Genomic DNA, 7375 nt, shown 5'->3' with positions numbered 1-7375 from the left:
GTATTGTTTGTTGAGAGGTTCGATTACTGATTCCATCTCCTTACTCATTACTGGTCTGTTCATATTTTGTTTCTTTATGATTCACTCTTTCTAGGAATTTTTCTGTTTCTGGGAATTTATCCACTTCTTCTAGGTTATTCAGTTTTGGACATATAATTGTTTTTAGTAGTCTCTTATGATACTTTGTATTTCTGAGGTATCAGTTGTAATGTCTCCTCTTTCATTTCTAATTTTGAGTCCTCGGCCTCTTTCAGTTTTTCTAAGTTTGTCTAACTAAAAGTTCATGAATTTTCTTTATCTTTTCAGAAAAACAGCTTTTAATTTCAATGACATTTTCTATTGTTTTTGTGGTCTCTATTTCATTAATTTCTGCTCTGATTTTGGAACTGACCTCCTTCTGCTAACTGTGGGCTTAATTTGTTCTTTTTTCTAGTTCCTTGAGATGTAAATTTATGTTGTTTATTTGACATTTTTCTTTTTTATTAATTTACACATTAATATATGCATATATAAAATTCCCTTTTAGAACAGTTCTTGGAGCATCCCATCATTTTTGATATGTTGTACCTTCATTTTTTAAATTTGTTTCTAAGCTATTTGATTTCTCTTTCTTGTTTTGATCCATTGGATTTTCATGAGTATATTGATTAATCTGCACATATTTGTGAATTTTCCAGCTTTTCTCTTGTTGCTGATTTCTAGTTTCATACCATTGTGACTGGAAAAGATACTTTTATGATTTCAGTCTTCTTATATTTGCTAGGACTTGTTTTGTCACATATTATGTGATCTATTCTGAAGAAAGTTTCGTTTGAGCTTGAGACGAATATGTATTCTTTTGCTGTTAGATCATTCTTCTGTATTTGTCCGGTGGGTTTATTTGGTCTGAAGTTTGGTTCAAGTCTAACATTTCCTTGTTTTTCTGTCTTGGTATCTCTCCATTGTTGAAAATGGAGTATTGAAGTCCCCTACTATTAATGCATTATTGTCTATTTCTCCCTTCAGACCTATTAGTATTTGCTTAATATGTTTAAGGTGCTCTAATTTTGAGTGTGTATATACTCATGATTGTTTTATTTTCTTAATAAACTGACACCCTTATCATTATAATGTCCATGTTTTCCTCTTGATATTGTTATTTGCTTAAAGTCTATTTTTTTCTGATATAAATATAGCTCTCCCTGCCCTCTTGGTTTCCATGTGCATGGAATATGTCTACTCTTCATTTGATCCATGTGTGTCCTTAAAGCTAAAGTGAGTCTTTTGTAGGCAGCATATAGTTGGATCTTGTTTTTTTAATCCATATAGCCACTCTATGCCTTTTCATTTGAGAATTCAGTCCATTAATATTTAGAGTAATTATTGGTAGGTAAGTTTTGAAGTTCCGGTTTTCTTTTCTTTTCTTCTCTTTCCTGCCTTTCTTTGTAAGTTGATGACTTTCTGTAGTGGAATGCTTTGATTCCCTTCTCTTTATCTTGTGTATCTGTTGTAGATTTTGGCTTTGTATTTCCCATGAGGTTTACATAAAACATCTGGGGTTTTTTTGTTTTTGTTTTTGTTTGACTTATTTGTTTTTGTTTTTGGTCACGCCATGCAGCTTGTGGGATTTTAGTTCCCTCACCAGGGATTGAACCCAGAGCCACGGCAGTGAAAGCACTGAGTCCTAACCACTGGACTGCCAGAGAAGTCCCAAAACATCTTGTATATATAACAGTCTAATTTGCACTGATAACTTTGATTGTATATAAAAACTATATTTTTACTCTCCCCCCCTTTTATGTTTCTGCTGTCATCTTTAACCATTTTTTAAAAAATTGTGTATCCATTAACAACTTGTTGAAGCTAGAGCTATTTTTATGCTTTTGTGCCTTAACCTTTGTTCTAGAATTAAGTAGTTAGCACATCACCATGTTATAGTATTAGAGTATTCTGAATCTATTTGCTAATCTTTACCAATGTGTGGTATATTTTTATGTTTTCATTTTACTAGTAAGCATTCTTTTCTTTTTTTTTTTTAATAAATTTATTTTATTTATTTTTGGCTGTATTGGGACTAGTAAGCATTCTTTTGTTTCAAATCAAATAACTCATTTCAGCACTTCTTGTAAGGCTGGTTTAATGGTCATCAATTCCCTTCTGTTTATTAGGGAAAGTCTTTATTTCACCTTCAGTTCTGAAGAACAACTTTGCTTGGTAAAATAGTGTTGGTTAGCAGTTTCTTTCTTTAACACTTTGCCCATGTCATTCCATTCTCTCCTGACCTGTGAGGTCTCTGTTGAGAAATCCACTGATAGCCTTATGTGGGTTCCTTTGTATGAGAGAATTTTTTTCTCTTGCCTCTTTTCAATTCTTTTCTTTCTTTGGCTTTAGACAGTTTAGTTATTATATGTCTTGGAAAAGAACGTTTTGGATTAAAATTTTGACATGACCTATTAACTTCATGAGCTTGGATCTGTCTTGCCTTTTAAAATCCATTCTTAACATAGAGTTATCCTTTAAAACACTAATCAGGTCATGTTCCTCCTCTTCTGAGAACCCTCTAATATCATCATCTTAGACTAAAGGCCGAAGGACTTACAATGCTCTATAACAGGGACCCCCTCCACCATCTAACCTTACCCCCACCACTCTCTTCATTGCTCATTCTGCTCCAGCCACAACCTTCCTATATTTGCTAGCCCACTTTAGGGCTTTTCTCTTGCTGTTTCTCTCTGCTTGATATACTCTTTCTCAAATATCCACATGGCTTGCATCTTCACTGCCTTCAAATATTACCTTATCAGTAAAACTTCCTTGACAAACTGATATTTAAAAAATCCAGCATCCCTCCCAATAGTCACTGCTCCCTTTTCCCTTACCCTGCCTTACTTTTCCTCTGTGCACTTAGCTACTTTATTCTGTGTCTCTCTCTCCTAACTAGAATATAAGCTCCAAGAGGATAGGGACTTATTGGTTTTGCTCATTGCTGGATGCCTAACTCCCAGAAATGCACGTGACACCATTTTTAAGAGTGAGTGTTTAAAACTATTTCTTAATGAATGGATGAATGAGTGAATGAATGAATAATTATATAAAACCAGGTGTTGGGAAAGGTGATCTCTAAGGTCTCATTCAAATCTGCTTATCCATGACTTTGTACAGTTAAAATGTACTTCCTTTTTCTCACTAATGACTTGAAAAATGCATAAAATAAAACCACTATGGTAGGAAATTACAGCTTCAGCTCAACTAATTAACATAATTGTAATATCTGGCTTTTAATTTTTTCTTTTTTAGTTCTTTTGATGTGCTTTGAACTCATGTATTCCTCACAACAACCTTGTGACATAGTTATTATTATTTTCATTCTTCAGATGCGGAAATTGAGGAAAATACAGGACAGATTAGCACATAGCCCAAGGTCACACAGCTAGTAACGCAGAGCCAGGATTTGAACCCAGAGCTATAGTTCTTGATTGTAGGTCATCTCCTAGGGAATATAAAAATTTAAATCAATGATGCATAATATTTGAAATATAACTCCCTTCCATTTTAATATACTCTGCCTTAAAAATATTTTATTCAAATACACGTATTTGAAACATGGATATTATAAACACTAATTCCACAAAATACACCTGTTAGTAGATGACATTGTAAGGAAAGGAAATGAAAATATAATTTCCTCAATCATTTACTTTTTTCCTTTGGTTAATTTTTTTTTTTCCTTCTGCTTTTAACTCAAATTGTTTGAGCTTCTTATTGGTCTTTGATGTGTATTTGGTATCTTAGAAACTGTGATGTCATTCCAACTACTGGAATTTTCACAGAGTCACTAGGGGATTATTACCTCATCTGAAAACCAATTTGAGGGTTAATAAGATTACAGGACAGAGGATTATTTCCTTGTTTTGTCACTGTCTTCTCTCTAGCTTGGAGGTCCTAGTGCTGCTTCATAATCAAGAGCTCTTACGCTGTTATGCAAACCTGTTTGGTCAGATGAGGGAATTCAGGGTCGTGTTGTGGGAAGTCAGCTGGGTGGGCACTAAAGTGTGGTCAGTGGGATGCACCTTCTAGCAGGAAGCAAAGGGGAGGGAGGGAGGGAGAGGAAAAACTTTGTAAGAATAACCGTGTATTTGAGTTTGTACTTGAAGTTTTACATTCCTTACCACGTCCCTGTGAGGAATGTACTATTTTACGGACTTTTACAGAGGAAGCTTAACTAGTAAAACTACTGCATCCAAAGCCAGGTGCTTTCTGCTGCACTTCTGCTGGTACTTCATCATGTTTCTTAAAGCTCAGTCAGGAGCTACCCATGAGAGAGGGGTTAGGGCACCAGGGGCATCTCAAGTTTCAAGCTACACCACCCAGATTTCTATTAATGTGACTATGCTGTGCAAGGAATATAAAGCAAGTGCTTGGTGAATATGCCTAGAAATCCTTCATTCCGTGAATTTAAATGACCTGAATTCCTTCTTGTGGGGGTAGGGAAGAAGTGGAGTATCTCTCTGTAACTACTATTTTACTCATCACTTAAGGAGAAATCTCATTTCAGTTTGAATGAAGAATTGATTAGAGAGTAAAATGTCAATTTGAGTTGAGAAATTCCTTTTGAAACAGCATAAAAGGAAGCCCCCAAAGAAAGCATACTCGTGCAGCGTGTGTGCAAGGAAAAGGGTGGCTCCTTTCAAGAGGGAATGTTGTACCAGACAAGCAAAGACATTTGTGAGAAATTGCCTGGTAAGAGAGAGGGAAATGCAGGCACGTGGCCTCGAAAATATGGGAATAAAAGTATCTTTGTTCTTCGAAAACTTAAGAGTGCTGGTAAAACTGAAATAATCTATAATTACGGTTAATTCTCTTCTAGGCTTTTTTGCGAACGTTTTCTCACCACTCTTGACAACTAGAGAGTGTTTCTCAGCGGAGGGAGGGAAGAAGGCGGGGAGGAAGTAACCGCACCCCTTACCGCAAAGCCCAGTGACTGAAGTTAGTTAGCAAGTGTTTCATGTGGCCCGCCCTCTCCCCCCGCATTGATTTGAAAGAAAAGATGCTCCCCCAGCTTTCTTTCTCTTTTTTTTTTTTTGCTGGACCCTCACCTCCAGGTGTCCTTTAAACCAACAAAACCAAATAAAAATTCTCTGCAGCTTGAGGAGAAGATTCCTTGATGAATAAGGTCTTTTCTCACTGAATCTGGTTCTTACATAGCTGATTTGGTACAGAGCAGGAGAATCAGGCAGGAGAGTCGAAGAGAAGCTCGAATTACCCAAAGCAGGAGGGAGGGTTTTTAGGATAGACCAACTGAAGAGACCAAGGAAAGGAGCAAGTGGTACTGTGTGACAGGGCAGCTGTGTGCATGCCTGCTTGCATGAAAGGGTTCATTCTTGGCAATTATTTCCAGAGGAGGCAAGGGGTCAATAAAGCTTTGTGATGCTGGCTCATCTGTTATTGCCAGCTGTCTCCCCTCTCCACCTGCGGGCTTAGAAGCAGCAGGGCTGCCTGCACCTTCATTTACAGGGCGCTGGCATCACCAGCCTCCACTAGTGGCATCAGGATGGGCCCTGGCAGGAAAAGTTTCTGTGCTCACAGAATCTTAAATTCCCCTGGCCCTGGGCAGTGGAGACTAGCAAATGTGAAGAGTGGGAGGCTCCCAAGGTTCAACCAGAGGATGGATCATGAAATGAGTGTTGACAGCACCCCCAGAGGGTTGAAATTAAAAAAAAAATAAAATTGGTGAATCACGGCTTTTTAATGGTGATGTTGTTTCTCCTCTTAACATCCTGGCTTTGAGTAGAGTGCTGGAGGCATCACCCAGGCTATGAGTTCAAAGATCATTACATGGCAGTCATTTCCTGGGCTCAGGCATGACTATTTGACCCAGGCTGAACAGAGAGAAAAGTACGGGAAAGGGAATTCCCTTACTTCATGCATGATGTAAATGATTTCCCTACCAATTTCGGAAGGGATCAGGGTGAGGGTTGGAAGACTCAATCTAAGTAGAACTAGTAACTGTGTTTGATATCTTGTGTTTCTAGAAAGTGTTTCAGCAGGAGCGCACTGGGGCTGTGTGAGGGGTGATTCACAGGACAGGGGAAGGGGGAGAGAGGAGGACAATCTAGCCTCCAGCTCCCTGAAGCCATGCGGGGTGGGTGAGGACATGCACATTTGTCTGGTGCCTCCCAGGCCACCTCTTCCCACTCCTCTTGCCTAACATTGCCTGCCTTTCCGATAGGCAGGAAGAGGAATTTTCCTTGAAGAGTGGACATGAAGAGGAAAATGAGAATCTGAGAGCAGGGCTGGCCTTAGACCTAAGCAGTATGAACTCAACCCTGGTGTCCCTGCTGTCACTGATGATAGCCCTCAGACTCTACACCAGGAGGGATGGTCAGCCTGCGGTCAGCAGAAGTGCTGTTACACCACTCCTGACTTACACTGGCTACACATGCAAAGTGAATAGGCTAACAAGTAAGCTTGAAAACAAAGTTGAATAACTAGAGAAATATTTTGGCCTTAATTATTTGGATGTTACCTTAGATATAGTTTGCTATTAAGAATAACCATCTAAAAAGTATCTTTAAAAAGCAATTTCTTTTCATTCACTTTTGCCTCACCGAGGTGGCAGTAATTCAGGCAGTAAACAGAAACTTCAACAAGACAATACTTAGAGTGCATTAAATAAATATAAATTTTATTAAAAACACTCACATAGCGTTATCAGGAATGATATAATAATAAACGCTTTCAAATAACCTGCATTCATAACATTACAATACTTACAGTATTTATAACCATCCTCAGATTTTTATAGACAACCAAACATCTCATGAAAATGAAATGAAACTAAGTTTCTTAAAAAAGCGTAGAAAAATGCACACAGAATTCATTATATTAGTGTCAAACTGCAAAAGTTTCCTACACAAGTTAACCACTAGCTTTAGAAGTGAACTGTACACCACTGTGCGTCAATCAAGATGAAAAATTCATTCAAGTAAAGTTGACACCACTCAGAAGCATTTTCAAGTATGGCTATATAGTCAACCTGATATTCCTATATAAGCAAATTGGAGATCTGCTTTCCATTCATTCTGAGGCAGGTTTGATATTTACAATTATAGATCTGATATTTACAATATGCCACTCAATTTCCTCTCTTCCTCCCTACCTAACCTCTCCTCAACCCCCCAAACTATACTTCCTGCTCTTGTTGGCCAGCAGTTTGACAAATGACAGTGGATGATACAGAAACCAAATAGTCACTCATATTGGGATGGCTGACTCAAAACCAACAAATGTGCATGAAGTAATCAAGTATTTGGGGTTAGATATATGGTATAGGCAAAATATTAAAATCATGCAGTTTGACAAATACAAAACAAATGTTCTTGAAATGCCTGTAAAT

The sequence above is a fragment of the Eschrichtius robustus genome, chromosome 4 (assembly GCF_028021215.1).
Source record: "Eschrichtius robustus isolate mEscRob2 chromosome 4, mEscRob2.pri, whole genome shotgun sequence".
In the NCBI taxonomy this organism is placed as follows: Eukaryota; Metazoa; Chordata; class Mammalia; order Artiodactyla; family Eschrichtiidae; genus Eschrichtius; species Eschrichtius robustus.
This window is presented reverse-complemented; position numbering follows the sequence as displayed.